Raw genomic sequence first — 16,365 nt, forward strand, 5'->3', positions numbered from 1 at the left:
GACAAGCACATTGTTAGATAAAATCTAACAATTCATGAACATCTACTATGTACTTCTATGGGGAAGGCCTCAGCATGTCAGCCCTTGACCCCTCTGAACCCAGCTGTTCTTTCTGGTTTCAGTTTTCACTCACACACACTCCCTGCCCCCTCCAAACATATACACATACTCCAACTTCACCAAAGACTCAGGTATCCCCAGCCTCGCCTCTCTGAAGGCCTATGGAAAACACTCCTCCCCACACATTACAGAAGGGAGCTCTGGGTTCTCTTAATACATGTACAGCCTTGTGAAGGACACAGAGCTTGTGCAACTGTGTGACTGCACGACTCTGTGTTGACTGAACCACCAGCAAGGCCTGCCCCATTGATGTTTCCTGAAGCTACAGACATCTTGGAAATGAGAGTACTTTGCAGCCATCACCACCCAACCCCAGCCTGTTCCCAAAACATGAGCATCTCACCCCCAGGAAATCCTGCTGCCTATTACTCGAGTGAGGCTGCAGTTCCACAATCACTGAGCAGGGCTGAGGTCCCAGACTAGACTGGTGACCCCTTCCTCAAGCCCTGGGAGTGAATCACAAAGAGTGTCAATGACCCAGGCTGGTGCAGGATGCCCCATCCCCCTCAGTGTTGGAGCCCGCTTCAGCCTATCAGGCTAATTCCCTCCCTAATAGTGACCACTGCAACAAAAACAATGCCACAAGGGACCAGGCTCCCAGGAGCCCCTCACCCTTCCAGAACTGTCTCTCAGAAGAAACAAAAGTCTGCCTATCCTTGGCTCACTTCTGAATACAGGCTCAGGCTCCCAAATGTGTCTGTCTCCCTGTCCTTTTCTCAGCATCACCCCAGGATGAATGACCATATCCCAGACAACTGTATGACCAAAGCAGTTAGCCCACCTGGCTCACCTCCAGTCACCCTTTAGAGTCCAGACTCCCAACAGCTGAAGCACTCCAAAATGGGCCTACCCCTTCCAATAAGCAGGCTTCTCTACACAACATGCTTGCTCATGTGAGCTCTGTCCAGAGCTTTAGGGGCCACTTGCACCTTCCTTAAGCAAACTCACGGACTTAAAAGGGTCTCCTCCCAACAGATATTCCTAGTGCCCTGGAGAAGCAACCCTACCTCAGTTTCTCTGAAGGAACCCCTCTCTGCCTCAGGCTCCTTACAGGAGGGAGGGAGGGGGAGGGAAGCTGGGATACTGGTCCTGAGGAATCTCTCTGGACTGCCTGACAGGTCTGGGGAGGGATTTGGATTCTCAAGGGCCCCCTAGACAATGCAATTATTCTTCAAATGTAAAAAACGCCCAGAAATCCCAGACCAGCTGCTTTGCACAGCGGCCCTGACAATGGGGCTCTGTGTCTGCCCATGAGGCTCCTCCCACCGTCAACCCCAGGGAAGGACTGAGCCTGAACTCCGCCTAGCCAGACCCTCTCCAGCCCTCCTCACCCAGGCTAGCCAGCCAGGAAGTGAAAAAAGTAGGATTGCTGAGCCAGGCCTGGCCAGTCACGGAAGGTAGGCTGGGGTGGGTCAATGTGGGGACAAGGCAAGAGCAGTCTGTGACCCAAGAAGACACAGGGGGAAGGGAGAGAACACTGGCCTGGGAACCCAGAGACCTGGATTCAGGCCCCAGCTCAGTCTCTCTTGGCAGTGACGCCAGACTAGTGTATTCCCTTCTCTGGGTCTCACCTACAAATACCTCTGAACTCACCCCAAAGGCAGAGCACCTGTACCCCATCTGCTGGACATATTTTTCTAAGCCCCATCTAATGTGTAAATGCCTGCCTCCTTCAGTCTTTAAGTTTCCCTTTGGTAAAATGGGGATAGATACAGCTACCTGGTGGGACTGCTGGGAGAATTCAATGATAGCACAGAAAAAAGGTGGGACCACCTGCCAGGGTCACCTCAGAGAAGGAGGGAAAGGGAGGATGATCCCCAAAGAGACTAGTACAGAAGAGGGAGCCACCTCTTCTAGGGCCCAGAGCTCCATTTCATGTGTAGAAGAACCTGTCTTCATCTCAGCTTAGACTCCAGCCTCAACCTGGACCCCAACCCTAATATCAGAGTGGACCTTAGCCTTGGCATCAACCAGACTATCCCACAGCCTGTGTATGACCTACCCCCCAACCTTGACCCAGCCCGACTATCCCACCAGTCTTGCCAGGGAGTGGGTGGGGAGTAGGCATCAGATATGGTGGCCATTTGCCAACTGTAAGCTCAATCAATGAAAGAGACAAAGCATGTGGGCTGAATTCTGCAGAGCCCTCCCACCGGCACTGTTCTCCGGCACTCCCAGGCCAATATGGGGAAGGGGCTCTAGGGACCCCACCTTCCTTCTTGGCACTTAGACTTTTCTCCAAGCATAATGTCTTTATTACCCACATTTCTTTCCTGTAACCAAATGCGTAAAGTCCCTAAAAGCACAATTTTAAAAGGCTTTGTAAGCCTTTTTCAGAAGAGAAGTGGGTAGCCTGCACTGCATGGAAAAAAGACAGCCCTAAACTCAGTGTCTGGGGGGTTGTCAGAGCCAAAGGCATGACCCATGAAGGCACTGGTGGGCATGACGGGAAGGCATTCCTGGGAGGTGAGTGCTCTGGCTAGTTTATATCTCCCTTGATGCTCTGCAAGGTGGGATAGACTAAGTGAATTGTTTTAGGAACCCAGCTTATAGCTGCCTGCAGAGACAGAAACCGGGGACTACCTGAGAAGGGGTGGAGGAGGGGAAAAAAGGAAGGGGAGAAGTCAGGGAAGGGATAGGGTCCTTCTGATGGGCATAAAGCTCAGCTGACAGTGGAACCAGGGAATCCATCCTAGAGATCCCACCCACCTTCAGCAAAAATGAGTGGATCACGCTCTGACATCTAACTGCCAGAGATCAAATTGCCAACATCCACAACCCATACCTTGAATGAGGCCAGCCAGGACCCTGGACCCTATTAGCCAGTGTCCTGTGTCCCCAGTAAAGTCCTAAAGGCACAGGTTTCACTGTGGCTCCCTTTAGCAACCCTTAGGATGAGACCTCATGGCCTGGATTTTCCTCCCTCTGAGCAGAACCTGACACCCCAACTCTAACCACCCCTCTAGGAAGCTATTAGCTACAGAAGTAAAAGAGACCACAGAGCTGGTTACTATGCCAGTGACTACATTGGTGTGAGACTGCCCTTGGTGATGTCAATCAGGCCATGGGCAGGGGAGGGCTGAAGGGAGATAGTACTCATAGTCACTCACTACCCTGGGAAGGGCTGAATCTGGAGAGAGAAAATCAGCCTCAAGACCATATGAGCCCTGTTTTGAGGCACCCAAGTCACCATGGCCCTTGGGGAACCCCAGGAAGACACCTTTTGTTTCTCTTATCCTCCTTTGTCTTTCTGTCCCCAAACCACCCCACACACACACACACACACACACACACACACGCACACTTTTATGTTTCCCTTGATGACTCAGCTTGCTAAATAGTTTCCTCCTTTGGGACTACCTTTAGCACCATGGTTTTCATGGAAACCATGGTTCACAGGAAAAACCCTCAGAGAGGACCCAAAGTGCAGGGATGAGGTCTAACTCTAAGTGACCCAGGGAAGACTCTGTTTTCTCATCTGCAAAATGGGTATTGTCATCACATCTGTTCTCTAATGGATCTTGGGCTCCCACTCAAGTTTTTGGAGGGATGTATGTTTTGCTTCCCTCAAGATGCAGCTTCCCCCTCCTTCATAGCAGCATTATTCACAATAGCCAAAAGATGGAATCCACTCAAGTGTCCATCAATGGATGAATAAACAAAATGTGGTACATGCATACAATGGAATGTTATTCAGCCGTGAAAAGGAAGGAAATTCTAACGCACGCAACAACATGGATGAACCTTGAAGACATGATGCTAAGTGAAATGAATCAGTCACAAAAGGACAAATACTGTATGATTCCACTCATATGAGGTATGAAGAGCAGTCAAATTCAGAGAGACAGAAAGTACAATGGGAGTTGTCAGGGACAGAGGAGTGGGGGAAAATGGAGTTAGTGTTTAAAGAGTACAGAATTTCAGTTTTAGTGGTGATGGTAGCACAGCAATGTGAATATATTTAATACCACTGAGCTGTATGCTCAAAAATGGATAAAGTGATCAATTTCTGTGTATTTTACCACAATAAAAACAACAATAAAGTTGAGTGAGTGCTACTCTGTGACAGGCCCTTGAGGTACAGAAACAGCCAGATGCCTCCCCGTCAAGGATTGGGGTGACAGGTATCTGTGTGTGTGTGTGTTATTCACTCAGTCATGTTTGACTCTTTGCGACCCCATGGAGTGTAGTCAATCAGGCCCCTCTGTCCATGGGATTTCCCAGGTAAAAATACTGGAATGGGTTGCCGTTTCCTTCTCCAGGGGAATCTTCCCAACCTAGGCATCGAACCCACATCGCCTGCATTGGCAGGCAGATTCTTTACTGTCTGAGTCACCAGGGGTGACAGGTACCACAAAGCAAAGCAGATAAGGGGAGAGGCAGCTGCTCTGTACAGGGAGTCAGGGAAGCCTCTCTGACAACAGAGCACAGGAAGTGAGAGGCAAGAGGGGGCCAGAGCCTACAAATGCTGTGGTGACCTCCTAGGGATTTGCTGAATGAAGGAATGTGGGAGTAAGAGCAAGGATGGGGTAGGGATGGCTTGGGTGGCCAGTCATGACACCAGGACCAACCCTTACAAGTTCTCTGTCAACTGGTCGTCTCCTTTCCCCCTCACAACAAGCCTGTGAAGTAGGAAAGACAAAAATTGGTTCCGGGACCCACAGGCAGGAGAAGGGCCCTGGTGGCCTGATTCCAGAGCCCAGTTCTTTCCTTGGGGCTTCAGGAGAGATAGGAATGCTTCTCCGGGCCACCTCCCATCGCAGGGATGAGCCTGCCCCCAAACACACAGCCGAGGGCCCCTCTCCCAGCCCCACTGCATAGGGCATCACCTGCAGGCGTGGCCTTAACCAGCCCCTGACCTGAGCTACTGTCCCCACGTGGAGATCCACCCATTCAGAAGATGGGGCACTTGAGGCCAGCGAGGTGTAAGCTGGCAGATGAAGAGGTAGCCTCCCGGCAGGGCTTCTCCCTTCTCCCTGCCAGGAGCCGCAGCCTCACAGTTCTGGAGGGAAGGAAGACAGCACAGTCAGCAGTTTCCACTGATTTCTTTCAAAATCACTGACAAGAACTGAGGCTTGTGAGACAGCTCGGCCAGGCGCGGTTCCCCCTTGCCTGCCCCTCGTGACCGCACAAAGCCGATCTGTGCTTCAGCTCCAGCCCCGAGGGGGTGGGGGGCTCTCTAAGTAGAGTGGGGACCTCACCCATGGCTCTCTCAAGGAAAGATCTTCCTCTTCAGGAGAGGCTCTGGAGCCAGGGTGGGGTCTCCCGAGCCACGGGAGGGGTCCCCATTCTACTCAGCCCAAGATTCAGGCTCCTAATGGCATAGTTGGGCTATCCAAGGCTTTTGCTGGTTCAGGCAGCATGTGCAGGAAGAGGCTCCCCTTCATTCTAAGTTCCCTTCCTGCAAAGCTCCCTATTCTGTGCTCACCACCCCCCAAACTCAACATGGTTTATCACAGAGCACAGGTGGCATGCATGATCATGAAGAAAACATCCCTCCACAGTCCAGTTACTAAATAAACCCCAGGGCAAATCTCTATTTGTTGAACCCTTTGTGTGCCGGGCCCTGTGCTGGGCACATTCCATTCATGGCATCATTTAATCCTCCCAAACACCCTGATGCCCATTTAAAAAATGAGGAAACAGGCTCAGAAATGTTCACAGGTGTGACGGAGGCCACCCAGACAGAGTGAAGGGCAAAGCAGGCTTGTCAATGCCCGGCTCAGCTCTCTACCCTGCACTTGCCCACCTCTCAGGCCCTCGGTCAGCCTCCCGGGGCAGCAGGCCTGAGCACAGTCCTCTATCTGGCACTTCTGTCTTACCCCTCCCCACACAGTGACACTGTACAAACTGTACCAGGCACCCCGGGCTAGCAGGAGGTGTCCCCGGCCCGGCAATTTACCCTAGCTACACTGCCAAAACTTGCTGCCCAGAGGCCACTCGCCTCCTGGCCAAGGCATTAGTCAGGTGGGCTGTGGGTCCCATGGGGACTGACTTAAGGCTTGCCAGACCACAGCCCTTTGCCCTTGGTTTTACCCTCCATAAATAGTGACAAGGACAGTGATTTTGGTAGCACAAAAGAAAATTCTAAGAGCGGCTAAATGATAATTCCCTCTAGACAGTCACCTCTTCTCTCTGGCCCAAGATTTTCCTCTCCTGGTAACTCCAAGGTGATTTAACTGTGCTCTCCTTATACAGGATTACCCAATAAAGAGCTCTTCATAAAATTCAACCCTGAAGCAGAACACCACCACCTCCACCCCTGCTATCACCTGCCAGCCTTAGAAACAGCTGGAACCAAGTCAGAAAAGCCAATGGTGTTCATTTCAAAATGCATATGTGGGCCCCATGATTTAATCCATAAAACACCTACAGAGTTAAAACACTGAGCTTAGACAATAAACATACTCTTCAAGTTCTTTTGTTGAGTTCAAAGAGAAGCTTAAAAACTCACCAGCTTTTAGAATGAAGAAAAGTCTATTCTTATAATTCTATCATCGCTGTTACCACTATTTTTCACTGAGTATGTCTAAGGTACAGAGGGCAATGCTAAGCATTTGGCATGGAATGTTTAGGTTAATCATGTCAATACCCCCTTCTACAGAGGACAAAACTGAGTGAGTTTCAGAGAGGTTTCACAACCTGTCATCTGACATAAGACAATCCAAACTATACTAAGATACTAAGGCTCAGATTTTACTCTTTCTTAAAGCCAGAGAATGAATCAAATTCATCATCTTTTCTCGAGTTACTTTCTCAGATTAACTCAAAATTTTGCACTAATTGTATATGATTTTTTCATTTTCCAAAACAGAAGAAAGTAAAAGAGATATGTGCATTCAACACTTAAAGACCTCACTTAAAAAATCTTTCCTATGACCATCTGCCCACTTGTGGTCCTGCATGTCTCCTACTTAGCTGACTTAAGGTCTAGATATTTGCCTATCCACTCAGAGCACCCATCAGCCCTCTCTCCCTGGAGTCAGTAGTTTGGGGGGGCTGGGCTGGACTGGCCTGGGGAAGAGGTCTGGTTGTGGGTAGGAAGGCATGGTTGAAGGTGTGGAGATAGGCTCTGAGGGGTCTGTGACTTGAGAAAAGGGCATCAAACCAGATGTCCTAGAACCCAGATTTGAGACCCAGTCACGCTACTTGCTGGCACTGCCAGCATTCCCATCTTTGGGAAATAGCTCATACCCCATGCACCACAAGGAGAGGAATTATGTGTCCATCAGGGTCTCGGACAAGGCTGCAGAAGATGGCTGGGTTCTTTGTTCTGTTTCCTAATAAATCACAACTCATTTCCAAGTGCTGCTTCTCTCGGTCTTAAATCAAACCTTCCTTAACACCCTCCCCCAAGAAGCAGCTAAAGAATCTGTCTGCCAATGCAGGATACATGGGTTCAATCCCTGGTCTGGGAAGATCCTACATGCCACAGGGCAACTAAGCCCAAATGCCACAACTTCTGAGCCTGTGCTCTAGAGCCCAAGAGCCACAACTACTGAAGCCCGCATGCCTAAAGCCCTTGCTCCAACAAGAGAAGCCACCACAATGACAAGTCCAGGCACCACAATTACAGACTAGCAACCAGTCACCACAACCAGAGAGAAGGCCACGGCAGCAGTGAAGACCCAGCACAACCAAAAGTAAATAAGTTAATTTTTTTTTAAATGGAATCTAGACTAAGAGGCAGGGGTACTGAATTTACCTGCCCCAACACAGCTAAGCCACCCTGTTTTGGCTGAATCCAAATGTTTTTCTTCATCCCCTCCTACTGACTCCTGATTCAGAGAGAGCAGGAGAAACTTTGGGTTCCTGCCTATTTGAAGAAGAAAGAAACAGGGGCAAAGGAAGAAGAGAGTGCAGCTGAACTGGGTAAGAAAGCTCACTGAGCACCCAGGGCCTCCCTGAGGGCTGTTGTCAGCACATAGGGCTCTTACCCACATGCACTATTACGCAATTTCTGGATCGTTGTTTGAAATGCCATACTCCATCACCTCCACCTGAGCTGCTGAGTCCTCACACCTCAGAGGAAATGGGGTGTGGCAAGGGGCAAGGCAGGGTGACCTCACTGACCTCCCCTCCCAGCTATAGGGGAGGCAGGAGGAGCACAGGCCCAGGGATTCTCCCTGTCCTACACTTTAGACACCCCTTCCGGGAAGGTGACAAAAGTGAGATTCTTAACCTCTTAGGAAAATGACTCAGAGCTCTGAAAATGACTATGAGCCGTTCACTCACCCCCAGCCCCATGCTTGAGACATGAAAGGGCACACAATTCTCTTAGGAAGCCAATGGAGAGTCCTGTACTCCTAACCCACCATGACACCCAGCCACTTTTCTCACTAAAACACTGTTCTGATCAAACCACTGCCCTGCCCAAAAACCTTCAATGGTTCCCAGTGGCCTAATGAATGGAGACAGGTCCCTGACACCTCTTCCCTGCCCTCAGGCCCCTTGTCTTCTGCGCACACCCACTGGACCCCAAGACCCCCACACCCAGACCTGGCCCACACGGCATGTGGGCCCTGCCCAGATGCCTTCTGCCCAGATATCCCCACCCTGCTAGCCACTCCCCCAGAAAGCCAGTCCTCACTCACTCTTTCTCTCGCTCTTCCAGATCACTCTTCTGTTCTAATCAAGACCCTACCCCGAGCCTCAAGGTGAGTGCAAAGAAAAAGAGAGCAAGCCAGGCTGTCAGGCAAGAAAAGGGAAATTTATTAGAGTGAAACGAGAGGGTGACTGGCACTTAAGGAGAACCAGCGTCCTCCCTTTCTGACAGGGTCTTTCTTATACCCCACCAATGAAAAAATTATCTGAAGAGATGATTAATTTTTAGCCTGTAGTTGAGTCCTGTAGTCACGTAGCCAGAGGTCTGGAATCTGGTGGTCTCGTAGCTTTGAGAAGGTAGGCCAGTGAGGAAACAGAATGTCATTTGGGCAATTTGGTCATCTCAAGGATCGCTGTGATTTTATTCTTTGTTTGCGAGGTCAACATAATGAGCCATCTTAACAATGAGACCCCATGTGGGCCCTATCAACGCCCTCTCCTGACCTTTGGGCCTTTCAAATCTCTGACAGTCCGCTTCCCTGGGATCCTCCTGGAGACACTGCCTGCAGCCCTGTCAATCACACTAAGAGCAGGCAACAAGAATCTGGGTGTCACACAACCCTAAAAGGGAGATAGCATTATCCTCACAGTACCAATGAGATTGAGACAGAGAGAGGTTTTAGCTTCTTGCCCAGGGATCACAATCCCACTCTCTGAGATTAAAGGAAGGGAGAGAACTTGTAGGGCAAGAAGACAGCAGGGGATGATAGGGTAGGAGGCCCTCCCAGAATCCCTAAGACTCAGGCCTGGCTACTGTTGGGTCCCTTGCCCACCCACCAAGTGAAGCAAAGCTTCCTAGAACCCGAGTCCTAGAACCCAGGACTGGTTCTGGGCCCCAGTGCCCTCTTGGCCATCCCTTCCTCTACAGTGCTCTTTTCTTCCACTGACTGTCCAAATTGAACCCAAACCACCAAGTCCACCTCTCCCAGGAAGCTATTGCTCCATCCTACCTCCCCTCCCTGTCACTGTGGGCCCACCCATCACCCATGTTTACAGTCTCTTGTGGAACAACATCCTCCCACATCAGCCCCTCCCATCAGGTGTTTCATTGGTCAGTTAGTCATTATTAGGATGTCTTCAAAAAAATTTTCTTTCTATGATCAAATCAGTTTAGGAAATACCAGTTTATTTTCTGCAGGACTCTTCAAGAGTCTTTTAAATGCATTCTGAATCTTCCACAGAATTGTAGAGTGGCTTTTCCAGTTTCTGCCCCTGTTTATCCCCTAAAACCTTGAGGCTTCTCAGAACAGTCTTTGAGAAACACTTCCTCCTCCCATCCCCTCAGGCTTCCCTGGTGGCTCAGCAGTAAAGAATCAACCTGCTAAAGCAGGAGATGCAGATTCGATCTGCAGGAGAAGGAAATGGCAACCCACTCCAGTATTCTTGCCTAGGAAACCCCATGGACTGAGGAGCCTGGCGGGCTACAGTCCATGGGGTCACAAAGAGTTAGACACAACAACTAGAGAACAACAGTCCACCCCTTCAGGACAGCCTGCACAGCAGGGAGCACATGGGTAGGAATCAAGGAGGGGAGCATCTGGTCCCCTTTTAGGAGTTATGAGTGACATTCTGGGAGCTCAGCCTGAAAACCCCTCCTGGCACTGCCCAGGGCAGCAGAACAAGTGTCTTCTCTTTCTACCTTCCTTTGGGTAAGGTTACTGCCTACACTTCTGCTAGAGTCTAGAGGGACCTCATTTGACCAGTTGCCTCAGATACTACCCTTCAGGCTATGCAAAGCCCAGAGAACAAGGGGTCTTGGGAGATTCCCCCAAATCAAGCTGGACAGCTCTTCTAGGCAAATCACTCACTCTACTCCATCATTAGCCCATGAGTTTCAATAGTAATCCAGGATTAAAATGTATTAAGCTGCCATTCTGGGAAGATGCAGTGTTCCACTCAACAAACCCTACAACTCTCCCCGCTGCTGCCCAGGGAGTGGACTGAATCCCTCAATTTACAGGAAACTGAGGCCTCAAAGCAGAGCAGACACTTGCTTGTAGTGACCCAGCCAGGGGCAGAGCAGAGAGAAGCATTCAGGCCTCCCCACGCCCACGTGGCCCAACAGCAACTCATGCAACCATCAGGGCAGCTTCAAGGACTCATGCAGGCCAGGCGGGGATAAGGGTTACTTGCTGAGGGGTAATGGCTCAGCAGCTGGGGAGACTTTCGGGGCTTTGAGCAGAAGATGGCATGTCTAGGGCTGGAGTCAGCTGTTTCTCTAATCTCCTTGGCCACACCCTGGCTACAGGAAGGGTGCTCACCCCAGATTGGCTAACCATAGGCCAGCTTGGCTGTGGGGAGAGATAAGATGCCCTACATGCTACCCGCGTGTCATCTTGCCCTGGGGCAGTCACCTAAGATACTTTCTCATGGTTTTGAAAGCTCCTCAAAGTCTGGCAACCTAGAAATCAGGCTTGTGTTCCCAACCTGAGACCCAAGTCCCCAGAAGCCCCTCACTTGGCCCCACCTCCCAACAGAGTAGCCCCTCCATCCTATACACTCTTCATAACTCCCCTCTGCCCTGCCCTCATACAAGTAGTCTCTACACCTCCCCCAACACAGTCCACAGGACCCAAGACAGTCACCTGTTTCAGGTCTCACCTGATCTGTGCCCATCCCTGTATCTGCCTGGCCCAAGGTCCCCAGTCTCAACCCTCACTACACAAAGATAACCCATAAGCCAGCAGCATCACACCACCCAGGAGCTTGTTAGAAATGCAGAGTCTTGGGCCCATCACAGACCTGCTGAAATGGAACCTGAACATTATTAACAAGCTGCCCAGATGACCCACATGTATGCTAGAGTTTGAGAAATAGTTTTATAGGCCACTGATGTAATCAAGTCCTTGCACCCATGGCAAGCTTTGACAGCTCCTTGGGGGCCTAGTGAATCAAGTCTAGACTCAGTGACTTGGCAATCAATGCTTCAACTGACTTGTCCAGGCTTGGGCTCCCACTCTTCCTCAGGAAAACCATCCCATCCTGTGTTGGCCAAAGCCACCCAGGACTTCAGAGCCCCCTTAAAGCACCACCTCCTCCAAGAAGCTGTTCTGAACCACGTTCCACTATATCACATCTGGCTTGGCTCACTCTTTTTTCCTGATGAGTGGGGACCCTGTCCTGGTTCCCAGTGGCTCCAAGCACCAGGATGGGGCACAGAAGATGGCAGGTGCCAATTCCAGGTAACAAGGCCCAGTGCCAGTTATTGGGAAGTCCACCCTCAGCTCTAGTCTGTCTTCACCTCAACTCAGCAGACAAGGACTCGAGCAGGGTGGAGAAGCCCATTGCATACTTCAGAGAAGAAGCACTCCTCAGAAACATGGGCTTAATGAGCTTCCAGCAACAATGTGGAAAATGCAGAGAGAATGCCTCCGAATCTCCCTCTTTTCCTGGGGGACTGGGAGGTCTGCTGAGATAGATAAGCAGATCCCCTAAAACCTGGGGTCAGAATGTGGAGCAAAGCAACTCCATCCCTGTGTGGTCAACAAACCTTTTTTCTGCCTATTAGCCAGGCCCCTAGAAGGCCAAGTCACCTGCCCTGAGGCATCCTCATGACCAAACAGAAAAGCCTCAAAGGACAAGGCTGCCACACCCTCCTGCCCACCCGCTCCTTTCTGGCCCAGATCCTGCAGGCTGGCATCCCATAGGAAGTCCTTGCTCCTTTGCCCTGGGTCTTCAAGAAGGTATTCAAGCATGGACCTCAAGGAGTTCCTGGCTTCCACAGCCTCTGGGGATCAAAGAAAAAAAGTCTCTTGACTCTCATTTTACAGACACAAAAAGAAGTAAGGACAAGGCCAATACTGAAGTAGAGTAAGCTCTTTTCAGTTCCCATTTCTCTGTTCCCCCAGCTCTGCTCCCACCTTCAACCCAGCCCTACTTAGACCCCCATCCAGGTTTCCCAAGGCCAAGTCTGAACCTCCACATCATAACATCCTAGATTGAATCCAGAACAGGCTAGTTTATCTGCAGAGCTCCTATCTGACCTCTCTGGAGTCCTCACAGGCAGATGAAGAGGGCAATGGGGCAATGCTGAATCAAAGAAGTGATATTCTAATGGTGGTATCTCAAGCAGGGAGCTGTTTTTGTACCAGAAGAAAATGTCCTTCCTAGCTCCCTGAAATCACATTATGCATGACACCCTATTTGGCTTGGGCACAGTGCCCCTCCTAGAAGAAAAGGAGAGGCATGAAACAGACAGACTCAGCCACCCACTCTGAGTAAGGACCCCTTCTACCTTAGAGGGTTTGACTTCTTTCCTACCTCTCCAACCCCAAGGCCAAGCACCTTTGGGAGTCAGGAAAAAAAAACACTTGTTAAATAGACTTCAGCTCACATATCTGAGAGGTAAGAAAGAAGTGACAGAGTAGACTGATTTAGAGCATGGATTCTGAAGCCAAATTGCCTAAGTTCAAATCCTTGCTCTGTCACTATTGAGCTGTATGACTATGCCTTGGTCTTCCAATCTGTAAAATGGGAATAAGACCTACCTTATAGAGCTGTTAAGAGGATAAAAGGAGCTAATATTTGCAAAGTCCTTAGAATACTGCCTGGCACCCAGTGAGTATACCAGGGCCCTGGACTAGCCTCTTGGCCTCTGCTCAATTTCTCCCACCCAGGACACCCTCTTTTCTCCCTGCTCTATCCCAGCTCAAAGCCTTTCCTAGGCATGCCAGCCCAGTTGTGATCTGAACCCCAAGCCCCTAGGTCTGGCACTCACCTCACAGTCTTATCTTGGTCCATCACCAGTCTCCCTGTCTAGGGCTGCGCTTCCTGCCCCCAGATCCCTTCATTCTGAGAGCACTAACCAAACAGCTCAATTCTCAGCTGGGCTCCTCTGTGCAAAGAGGAGAGCTGTGAGTGGGAAGATAAAGGACTAGAGACCCCCCAATCTCAGCTTCTTCCTCCCCTTCAACTCTCTGCCCCCAGGGCTGGGTACCCAGCAGTCACCCAAGAAAGTAACTTGAAATAAAGCCCTGGCTGCCCACGCCATCTCTATCTCCTGAGTTAGAAAACACACACAAGCACACAGGTACATACCCTTCTGTTGACCTAATCTGGATTTCCACCAAAGGGAGCAAAGGAAATCATTGATCCCCAACCCACAGCAATTCACATCAACTCCACACCCCCTATCCATCCAATCTCCCACTACATGTACAGGCCTGCCTTTAAGCCATTTGTACTGTCTTTACTTCCCTTTTCCCACTGGCCCCCTCAGATTCTTGCAGTGATTTGCACAACTGCTTTCAAGGAAAGAAAATAAAAGTCCTATGATCACTTGAGATTTACAGGGGGCTCCTGCACTGCCTGACCTTCCCACCTGGCTGAAGATTTCCTGAGTATTGGCTATATTCCAGGCATTCTGCTAGATGCTCCAGATGCAACAGTGGGCCAGTGCTTAGGACGCTACACCAAGTAAACAGACAACTGCAACAAATGGTTATGAACTGTGATAAGCACAATGAAGAAAGTAAACCACATGCTATGATGAATTACAAAGAGGATGGGAAGGCATATTTGAGGTAAGACCTGAAAAATAAGAAGGAGCAGAGCCAGTCCAGTAGAAAACCTTGGAAGTACATTCAAGGCAGAGAAAACAGCACAGACAAAGGCCACAGGGCAGGAAAAAGCTTAGGTGTTCAAACGGCAGAAGTGATTCAGGTGTGGCTGTCAGAAAAATGCAAAGGGGACAGTGGTCAGGATCAGCAGTGACCAGATCATGGAAGACCTGAAAGACCGGGGAAAGCTTTGAAATTTTACTCCAAGTGCAAAAGGGAGATGTTTAGGCTCTTAGAGGAATGAGACTACTCAATATTTTTCTAAATTGTTCTTGTTGCTGTTAAAATGGATTTGAGGAGGCAATTGCAGACTTGGGGAAAGCAGGCAGAAGCTACTACAGTATTAAGGCAAGACAGAAAAGGTAGCTTGGCCTGGGGCAGTAGCCTAGGGCAGTAGCCTAGGGCAGTAGCATGGAGTCAGAGTATGAAGAATAGGCCTGAGATAGATTTGGCAAAAGAACTTGCTGTAGTACCAGCTGTGGAGAGAAGGAAAAAGATTCCACCTAGTTTCCTGTCTTTGATGGCAGGTGGGTTATGGGGCCTTTACTGAGATGGGAAGGCCACAGGAGGGTCATGCTTGGGGAGTGCAGTCAGGACTCTGTTTCATCCATATTAAGTTTTCATACCTATAACATCATAAATCATTAGATTGTGGCTGGATAGAGAGGTTAGATTTGGAGAAGGAAATGGCAACCCACTCCAGTGTTCTTGCCTGGAGAATCCCAGGGACGGGGGAGCCTGGTGAGCTGCCATCTATGGGGTCGCACAGAGTCGGACACGACTGAAGCGACTTAGCAGCAGCAGCAGCAGCAGCAGCAGCAGCAGAGAGGTTAGAACTGAAGATAAAATTTGCTACATAATATTATGAGAGTGAAAATGATGTACATTTAAGATTTGTGCTTGTAAATTAATGTTTGAAATTAATGATTTTAAAAATTATAAGAAAAAAAATGAGAGCTTGAGGGGAACTTAAATAGAAGGGACTCAGGAGAAAGGAGGAGGTAAGAACAGAGCCCAGGATCCTCCAACATTTACAACTGTGTGAAAGACTCATCCTTAAAAACAAGCAAGGAAGGGCTTTGGTAGGAGGAAAGGGGGTTTGTGACGAAGAAAACCAAAAGTCAAGAGAGGACATTACAAAGAGTGATCTAGACCAAGGGAGGTCAAGGAAGATCTGCTTATAGGGGAGTGTAAACCACTGGAGACCTTTACTAGGGCAGTTTCAGTGAAGCAGTGGGACCAAAGCCTGGTCAAGTGAGCTGAAGAACACAGAGACCATAGGTACAGGCAGCTCTCTGGAGAAGTATTACTGTGAAGGGAAGTGAGGTCATCTGTAGCTGGGGGAGAATGAGGGATGAAGAAAAAAAAGGTGGGGGAGGGTCATAAAAGGGAAGCAGTGGGGTGCCAAAGCATGTGAAGAAGGTACTGCTGGGAATGATCCAAGAGAAGTAACTGAAGAATGAGGGACAGGGAGCAGACTACGTTGGAATCCTAGTGGAGGCATTAGCCTGAGGCAGGAACTGGGATGCTGGGCAAAGATGCAAAACGCAGATGTGGGTCCTTCACTACACACTTTCAGATGCATGCATACGCATTCCAATGACCCCCCTAGACACCTGCCGTCTTGCTGCCTGCTCCAAACACAGACAAGTTACCCACCTACTTCGCGGTCTGGCACGGGATGTGCCACCACCGGCAGATCCTGCAACCAACCTGTGGGCACAACTCACCACAGGTGCCAGCTACAGCGCTTGTCTTATCAGGCCATGCCTTTTCCTGGTGCAAGCTCCGAGGGGGTCCCCAGCCTCTGACCGGCTCTATCTCTAAGCCCCTCCCCCAAATTGAGCACTCAACACTCCCTACCCCTTTCCGAGACGGTAGGGAGCCTAACCTAAAGCAGTCTGTGAGCCCCTAGTTGGCTCTTCGGAGAGAGCTGCTCCCAACCCTGTCCGGGGGACTCCTCCCATACCCCCCGCGAGGAGACTACCTGGACGCCCTTTGGGAGGACGGCCCAGCCTCTTCCAGCGTCCCGACCATCGCCCCGGCGCCTTCTCTTCCCTCCCCAGTGCCCACCCTCTGGGTC

At 50.0% G+C, this 16,365-nt stretch overlaps 1 protein-coding gene across 4 annotated transcripts in view; it reads right to left on the minus strand.

Annotated features, from left to right (window-relative positions):
- Positions 1–16,365, minus strand: part of SMOX (spermine oxidase) — a 35,257-nt gene that overhangs the window by 18,318 nt on the left and 574 nt on the right. The gene's annotated exons all lie outside the window — the stretch shown is intronic.

The sequence above is a fragment of the Bos mutus genome, chromosome 13 (assembly GCF_027580195.1).
Source record: "Bos mutus isolate GX-2022 chromosome 13, NWIPB_WYAK_1.1, whole genome shotgun sequence".
NCBI classification, from domain to species: domain Eukaryota; kingdom Metazoa; phylum Chordata; class Mammalia; order Artiodactyla; family Bovidae; genus Bos; species Bos mutus.